General features: G+C 46.9%; 1 pseudogene; it reads left to right on the forward strand.

The window, feature by feature from the left end:
• Positions 1-246: 246 nt before the first annotated feature.
• LOC124970385 (sulfotransferase 1A1-like) lies at positions 247-6,454 on the forward strand (annotated as a pseudogene).
• Positions 6,455-9,334: the final 2,880 nt, after the last annotated feature.

The following is a 9,334-nucleotide window of genomic DNA, read 5'->3' on the forward strand; positions in this document are numbered from 1 at the left end:
GGGTTCTGGTTGGGCACTGGGTCCTGGAAAGCACTGCAGGTAAGCAGAAGGCATAGCCTGAGCTGTGAACCAATGCACTGGAGATAGACCTGACTTTCAATCCAGCTGCCACTTACTATCTTAGTGAACTTGGATAAATCACAGGAACTCCTGAAGCCTCAGGGTAGTCAAAGCTGCAATGCAGCAAATGCTGTTTTGTGTTGGTATTCAGATAAGCAGGCCAGGTGCTGCCCCTGACTCAGCAGCATGGGACTGGTGCAGGATACCTCCAGTCTCCTGCTGGTCAATTTGAAGGGGGTCCTGCTCATTAAGTACTTTGCAAAGGTGATGGGACCACTTCAGAGCTTCCATTCCTGGCCCAATGACCTGCTCATCAGCACCTAATCCAAGTGTGGTCAGTGAGGTGTTCCACCCTTCTCATCCACTGGGGCGGCAGCCCCTCCCCAGGTCAGCAGGGCCAGGCTATCCACCCTGCTCACTTCTGTTTCCTTCCCTTACAGGTACCACATGGGTAAACAAGATAGTGGACATGATCTACCAGGGTGGTGACTTAGAGAAGTTTCACCAGGCCCCTATCTATCTATGGGTTCAAATGCCCAGGGGTTCCCTCAGGTGAGTGGCAGGGTGCTGAGGCAGGTGGAATGAAGAGATCTGGGCTCCAGCTCACCACACCTTCCCCTGTTCACACCTTAGATCTGGAAACTTTGAAAGAAACACCTGCCCCCAGACTTGTCAAGACACACTTGCTCCTAGGCCTGCTTCTCCAGAGTCTATTGGATCAGAAGTTCAAGTTGAGTGGCAGAAGAGGCTATTAGGCCATTCCAGCTTTGTCTCTGCTCAAGTGGAAAGACAACCTGTCCTCACTGGGGTGGGGCAAAACATGAGGAGGAGAGAGACTCTTCAGTGCAGACCTGAGGTCAGGGGAGCGCTGGTGCTCAGATGCTCACAGAGGGGTTGGAGGGTCCTCTGTATGCCTGGTCCTCCATCTGGGTGTGTGGTGGAATTCAAGGGGTGAGATTAGTATGAAGTACAGCTCCAGGGACCAACCAGGAGTTTCACATCAAAGCTGTGTTCAAATGCCAGCTGCCGTAGCCATCCATGAGATCTCAAGCAAGTCAGCCTCAAGGCCTCAGGGCCTTCCTTTGTCAAGCTGAGAGAGATTCCCCCACAGGGGTGCTGTGAAGGGTGCCAGGCAGGCAGCATGGGAGTCTGGAGTGTGTGTGTATGGGGTGCTGTAGCTGGCTGTGGGTGTCTGTGGAGAGTGGTGACAGAGAACAGGGGAGCATGACTGAGATTGGGGGTCTCTGCTGACCTCATGGCTGTGTTGTGCTTGGTGCCTGGTAATGTTTCTGTGCAAGGGCTCAGGATGCCTGGCTACTGTGGTAACGCCCTGCCTGAGGAGGCTCTGTGAAAGAGTCCTATCAGCTTATTTTTCTTTTATAATTGAGATTTTTATTAGCTTTTATTTGAGAATCAGTACTCAGATATTATGAACTACTTGTACATAATTTTTTTTGTGTAGTCCTGGGGATCAACCCCAGGGGTGCTCTACCACTAAACTATATCTTCACCCCTTTTTACTTTTTTTAAAAATTATTTTATTTGTTCTAATTAGTTGTACATGACAGTAGAATGCATTTATATATTTTGATAGATCATAGAGTGTAATCTCTCATTTTTCTGATTATACATATTATAGGATCACATCAGCTCATGCAGTCATATGTACATGAGGTATTATATCTGTTTTAATCTATCATTCCTTCCCCCATACCCCTTCCCCTCCCTTCGCACTCCTCTACCTAATATAAAGTAACTCTATTCTTCCCTATCCCACTTCCCTTATTGTGAATTAGCTTCTGCATATCAGAGAAAACATTTGGCCTTTGGTTTTATGGGTTTGGCTTATTTCACTTAGCATGATACTCTCTAACTCCATCCATTTACTAGCAAATGCCAGAATTTCATTCTTCTTTACAGCTGAGTAATTTTCCACCATATATATATATATATTCATACGTATATATATGTGTATATACATACGTCACATTATCTTTATCTATTCATTGTTGAAGGGCATCTAGGTTGGTTCCATAGTTTAGCTACTGTGAATTGAGCTGCTATAAACATTGATGTAGCTGTGTCACTGTATTATGTTGATTTTTAAGTCCTTTGGGTATAAACCAATGAGTGGGATAACTGGATCGAATGGTGGTTCCATTCCAAGTTTTCTGAGGAATCTCCATACTGCTTTCCATAATGGTTGCACCGATTTGCATTCCCACCAGCAATGTATGAGTGTACCTTTCCCCCCACATCCTCGCCAACATTTATTGTTGCTTGTATTCTTGATAATTGCCATTCTGATTGGAGTGAGATGAAATCTTAGTGTTGTTTTGATTTGTATTTCTCTAACTGCTAAAGATGTTGAACATTTTTTCATATATTTGTTGATTGATTGTATGTCTTCTTCTGTGAAGTGTCTGTTCAGTTCTTAGCCCATTTATTGATTGGATTATTTGTTTTTTTGAGTTATTTATATATCCTGGAGATTAATGCTTTATCTGAGGTGCATGTGGTGAAGATTTTCTCCCAATATGTAGGCTCTCTCTTTACATTTGTGATTGTTTCTTTTGCTGAAAAGAAGCTTTTTAGTTTGAGTCCACCCCATTTATTGATTCTTGATTTAACTTCTTGCACTTTAGAGCTCTTGTTAAGGAAGTCAGATCCTAGGCTGACATGGTAAAGATTTGGGCCTACTTTCTCTTCTAATAGTTGAAGGGTCTCTGTTCTAGTGTCTAAGTCTTTTTTTTTTTTTTTTTTTTTTTTTTTTTTTTTTTTTTTTTTTTTTTTTTTTTTTGGTGCTGGGGATTGAACCCAGGGCCTTGTGCTTACAAGGCAAGCACTCTACCAACTGAGCTATCTCCCCAGCCATCTAGTGTCTAAGTCTTGATCCACAGTGAGTTGAGCTTCACACAGGGTGAGAGATGAGGTTTTAATTTCATTTTGTTACATGTGGATTTTCATTTTTCCCAGCACCATTTGTGAACGTTTTTGGCACCTTTGTCTAGTGTGATATACCTGTATTTATGTGGGTTTGTCTCTGTTTCTTCTTCATTTTGACAATATTAATTCTGCCTATCCAGGAGCTTGGGAGCTCTTTCCATCTTTTAAGGTCTTCTTCAATTTCTTTTTTAGCATTCTGTACTTTTCATTGTAAAGGTCTTTCACCTCTTTTGTTAGATTGATTCCCAAGTATTTTATTTTTTTTTTTTTAGGCTATTTTGAATGGAAGAGTGTTCTTTATTTCTCTTTCAGTGAATTCATTACTTATGTATAGGAATGTGTTTGATTTATGGGTATTGATTTTATATCCTGCTACTTAGCTGAATTCATTAAATAGTCCTAGAAGTTCTTTAGTGGAATTTTTTTGGATCTTCCAAATATAGAATCATGTCATTGGCAAATAGTGATAGTTTGAGTTCTTCTTTACCTATTTGTATACTTCTAATATCTTTCTTCTAATTGCTCTGGCTAGAGTTTCAAGGACAATGGTGAATAAATTGGTGAAAGAGGGCATCCATGTCTTGTTCCAGTTTTTAGAGGGAATGCTTTCCATTTTTTTCCCACTTGATCTTGGGTTTAGCATATTTGGCTTTTATGATGTTGAGGTATGTTCTTACTATCCCTAGCTTTTCTAGTGTTTTGAACATGAAGGGGTGCTGTATTTTGTCAAATGCTGCTCTACTGAAATGATCATATGATTCTTGTTTTTAAGTCTATTGCTTGGATGAATTATGTTTATTAATTTCCATATATTGAACCAACCTTGCATCCCTGGGATGAACCCCACTTGATCGTGGTGCACTATCTTTTAAATATGTTTTTGTATGCAATTTGCTAAAATTTTGTTAAGAATATGGAGAAGAGAGATGCCAGAGAAGCAAAAAATAAAAATAAAATAAATCTCAGGGGAACACTGAACGACTATCTCTGCCCAGCATCCAAATCTTCTCAGCCCTGTCGCTGACTTTGCACAAGACTGTCTGGCCCAGACAGGTCCTGGCAGATCAAGTCACTATCTCGCCACTCTGGGCCTCAGGTGTCCTGGGTTCAGCCATGTTGCAATCCCAAGATCTCAGTGTCACTGGAATTTGGAGAGAGACCACCAGGACCAGGGATAAGCAGACTGAGACAGTAACTAGATGGCAGCAACTCACACTCCCCAGAGGAAGACCCCAGTTGCAGCCAAACCCGTAGGCACCCCGACATTGAACCTGCAGGTCCTGGTCGGCGTGCCCAGGCAGAGGCAGCTGTGCCCCAGGATGGCAGTGGCAGCAAACCCAACCGGCATGCCAAACAAACCCCAGGCTCTGGCCTGTGTCTCAAAATGGACGTGGCCACGTGCAACCAAACCTAGAGTCTCTCTGGCAGCAGACTTCTGGGCAGTAGTGGAAGTGGTAGTGGCAGGAGTTGGTGGCAGCAGGTAGGGGTCAGCAGCAGCTACAGATGTTGGTGGCGGTGGCAGCAGGTGGGGGGACTGCGGCAGCAGTGGCTGTGGATCAGCTGCAGCAGCATGCTGAGAGAAGACCCCTAGTTGACCTCCAAGAAGTAGCAGTCGCTTGGGTGGCAGTGGTATCAGTGGTAGCAGCAACAGTGGCAGCAGTAGTAGATGGAAGCTGGGAGTCCGAGGTAGCATCAAGGGCAGCAGGCCTCTGGGCAACGGCGACTGTGACAGGGTCAACAGCAGCAACAGCACCTGGAGAAAAGTCCTTGGCAGAGGACTCAGGGGCCTCCTATCACCTTTGACCTTGATCTCAGGCACAGTTCCTGGGAATAGAGGAATTCTCATGCCAGACGACCCCAGTGTTTCACCAACTCTGAGACTCCTAAACCTGTCCACTTAGCAATAACTTTTAACAATGGACTTTCTTGAGAGCTACACAAAGCTCCTAACATTGCACTTTGCAACTGTGGATTGCAACTGGGGTAAAACTGCCTAGATGGTTTTAAGTTTCTGTAACTTTGAGTACAAAGAATAATGCTTGCACAGTCTTTGGCCTGATATTAAGACATATAGAAAGATTGCTGGTGTAATTCTTAAGATCTGCTTCTCCATCAGAGAGCAGCACTCCACCTGATCCCAGGTATTCATCTTCAAAACCTGCATGTGAGAGTGTTTATTTTCTAATCTCCCATTACCCCTCACTGGAACCTGCAAGTTTGGTTGCTGTGGTCATGGCAGGTATTGTCTGTTCCTGCAGGTGATGTGTGTTTTCCCCAATGCAAAGGTTGTGGTCATCTCCTATTACTACTTCTACAAAATCCCAGCACCCAGACCCTGGCACCTAGAACAGCTTCCTGGAGAACCTCATGAATGGACAGCGTAAGCCACAATGTGGAGGAAGGAGAGGACTGGAGCTGAGGAAGGCCACCTAAAATTCATACCAATTCCTAATGGTGCCCTTCCTCAGTGTCCTATGGGTCCTGGTACCAGCATGTGCAGAAGTGGTGGGAGCTGAGACGAACCCACCCTGTGCTCTACCTCCTCTATGAAGACCTGAAGGAGGTGAGACAGCCTGCCACCAATTCCATCCATGACCCAACCAGGGGACAGGAACTTCAGGGGTCCTGACAAGGCCCTCCCCTTTGGCAGGCCCACCCAGTCCAGGATTTCTCACACTGCCTTCAAGGCCTGAGACCGCAGAGCCAGCTCAGTTCAGGACCCAGGACAGCCCTTATGTCCTAGCATCTGTGTCTACTACCCATGCCCAGGGCTGTATCAAGCCTGGGGCCAAATTTCTAATACAAGACTCTTCTTGTCCTCTTTCCTAAGGCACCAAGCAGGGCTCACTCCTGGATTCTAAATGCAGAGGGGGTCTAGGGAAAGAGGCCCAGAGTGCAGGAGATGGAACTGAGAGGTTTCCAAGTTTCCAGGCTTCCAAGTGGAAGTGGCCAGTTGCCTTGTTTCACCAAAGAGACATTTTCCTTGTGTTTCCCCAGTAAGCAATCCAAGCCTCCTCTGAAGAGCCTGTCTCTAGCTTCAGAGCTCTAGAAGGGATATTAGAAAGATCATGGTGTTTCTGGGGCACTCCCTGTCAGAGGAGACTGTGGATATCACTGTGGATATCACATCTTTCAAGAAGATGAAGAATCCCATGACTACACCACCTTTCCAACTGAGATGATGGACCACAGTATTTCTGCTTTCATAAGGAAAGATGTGTGCTTGTCAGGGTGCGAGTCTGGAGAAGGGAGGGTGGAAGCAGCTGTTGAACTTGTCCTGAGCCACTTGCAGCCACCAGTGTGGGTTATAGTCAGGTAATTTTGTCCCTCTTCAGTCATCACTGTGGACAGGTAATCTGCCTTCACTGTGGCTCAGAATGAGCACTTTGATGCCCACTATGCTGAGAAGATGGCAGGCTGCAAGCTCAACTTCTGCTGGCAGCTCTGAGAGGTGTCATGGGGGCCACTGCAGGGGGCGCCTGGGCACAAGCGTGACCCATGACCTCAGGAATAAAATATGATGTGTCCACACAGAGGCTCCGTGGAAGCCAGGAGAACACCTGAGAATAGGTAAATCCCAATGGGGTTATGTAGCCTGCCTGGGCCCTGCAGTCTGCCATGGTCATTTGCTCTGCCTGGGTGGGGAAAGAGGGTCTGCACAAGGAAGGCCCAGGAGACACAAGAGAAGAGCAAGAATATTTGATCCAGTAAGATCCTCTCTTGCCTCCTCTCTCTAGTCTGCTAGCCAGCTTCAATTCTGGGGGACTCCTTACAAGCCACCAGGTACCCTGGGCCACATTAAAGGGAGGAGAGCAGCCATCCGCATAGAAGGTGTCTTCAAACAGGATGGAGTTTTGATCTGGGATCTGCAGGATGCAGACAGGAGGCTCTGGTCAGAGACTTCCAGGAAGGCCAGCCTCCTCTTGGCCTGGAGCCCTGGATCATCAGGGACCCTGGGAGCTCCCCAGCCCTTCCATCCTCAATTTCCACTCTGCAGTCAATGGGTCCAGATCTTCTTCCCAGTCCCTGCTGCTCCCAAGTTGGTCCTCAGTCAAGGTAGTGTAGGAATGAAGACCAAGAGTAGGGAGAAGAAGGGTGAGACTCTGTCCCCAAAGGGTCATGCTAGAATTGGAAGGGGTGCCATTCAGAATGGTGTTTAGAAGATCAAAGAAAACCCAGGGATCAGCAGGCAGGTGTCCTGGAGGTACAGGTGGAACAGCTTTCAGCCTGCATCAGGTGACATGTGACTTAGGTGACATGTGACTTGGGTCACATGGGTCAGTGTCAGCAAGAGGGGTGAAAGCGGGTGTCAGTAGTGTGGGCACATGCACCCAGCTCAAGCTACTCTGACTGCCAACGTGAGGGAGGATAGGAGGGCAGAACAGCCTGCTCACTGGGGGCAGGCTCAGGCTCCAAGGCTGGGTGGGAGGGATTCAGAAGGCAGATGCAGGTCCTTGAAGTTGCAAGACAATGAGAGGGGAAAAGGGAAGGACTCCCAAGATGACCCCATGCTCAGTCTCAGGTCCTGGGTCAATGATGGCCTCTCCATGGAGGATGCCTTACCTTCTGTGGGATGTGTGGATCAGGGTGGGGAGAAGCAGGTGTTCAGGGGATACAGGGTCAACACCAGCTGCTCCTTGGGATCAGTCTCGAGGTTGGTTTTCTATTGGGGCAGTGGGATGACCTAATGAAGATAAATTTTTTTATTTGTTCTTTTTAAATATACATGACACCTGAGTGTGTTTTGATATGTTATACATACATAGAGTGTGACTCATGCTAATTAGGATCCCATTCTTGGGGTGGTTCATGATGGGGCATTTCAGTGGTTCTGTATTGATATATGAACAGAGGAAAGTCATGTCTGATTATTCTACTGTCTTTAGGAAAATATGTAGAATCAAAGCAATAGTCTGACCCTGGTTTACACATAAGCAAACCGAAGACCTGCTTACAGAAGGGCAGATCCTGAGTCATGGGCTAAGTCTACATAGTACTTCTGTCTCTTAGAGCCCTTCCCATGGGTTCACCTGGGTCAGAGCAATGTGACAGGGGGACCTGGCAGGCAGAGGTTGTCAAACCATATCAAACAGGTCTGGGGAGTAAGTGTTGCTATAAAATGTAGGAGTGACCCCTGAGCTGGGAAAACACAGGGCTCCTGGGAGTGGGTGCTTAGGCCACAGCAGGGCTTGGTTCATACCACGCAGACAACCCAAAGCCCCATTCCTTGCCCTTGCCTCTATGTATATCTGCATAGGTAAATCTTGTGACAAGTATACAAATGTCCCTGTCTACCCATTGTTTTCACCCTCTATGCAAGCCATGTGATTGTAAGCAAGTCACTTCTCCTCTATAAAATATAGGAGGGCTCCCTTCACCATTTGGTGAATGCAGTGGTGGGTGCCAGGGGCTGTAGGCTGGGCCTCTTAAAGGACTTACACTCCTTCCTTGCATCTCTCCTGCACTACAGGGATGATGGGCCATTCCAGAGTCTTCCTGAATAGACTCACTTGCTCCTTCTCTTGGTTCAGGGGAAATAAAAATCTTCAGCAAATGATTCCTGGGACCAGAAGGGTTAACCTGTAACCACCATGGATTCCAGCTTCACCAGCCCATTCTCTTTCATGGGGAAGTAAGGGAAGGGGGTGGGTGGAAGAATTCAGGGAATGAGAAAACAGCCTTGAAATAGAGGGGAGAGCCAGGCATGAAGGTGCACCTGTAGTCCCAGCTACTCAGAGGATGAGGAAGGAAGAGCACCTGAGCTCAGGGTCAAGAGCAGTGTGGGCAGCACAGGAAGATGCAGTGCAAATAGAAACAGGAGAAGAAATAAAAACATAGGGGACATGGAGGGAAGGATGGCTTACACACCTCATTTCTCACTCTCAAGGGAAACATGACTCACCACGGTCCCCTAGCTATTTCTCCTGTCTCCGGGTTGCCTGTGCAAGGTACCAACTCTGACAACCCTTGGTGGAGGCAGATACATCTGCCCAAGTTCTGCCTCAGGCCACCCTTCATTTCTGGCTCAAAGCCTAACCCCACCTTCTCCTCACATCCCACATTTCTGAAAATCCCATGGTCTTCACAGGGGCACCAGTGGGCACATGATGTCCAAGGCTATGGAGCCACTGGCCTTCTCCTGGTGAACACAAAACATCATCCTTTCAGCCTGCAAGAAGCTCTAGCTTGGGCCTCACTTGCCCTGCAGGGGACTTTGCTATCCTGCCTCTAATATTGGGATGATGTTGGGGAGACATCATCCCAAGGACAGATTTTCAGCTGGGAAGGGCTCTGACACTTTGTCATCTCTCCATGACTGGCAGTGAAC

This window comes from Sciurus carolinensis, chromosome 18 (genome assembly GCF_902686445.1).
Source record: "Sciurus carolinensis chromosome 18, mSciCar1.2, whole genome shotgun sequence".
NCBI classification, from domain to species: domain Eukaryota; kingdom Metazoa; phylum Chordata; class Mammalia; order Rodentia; family Sciuridae; genus Sciurus; species Sciurus carolinensis.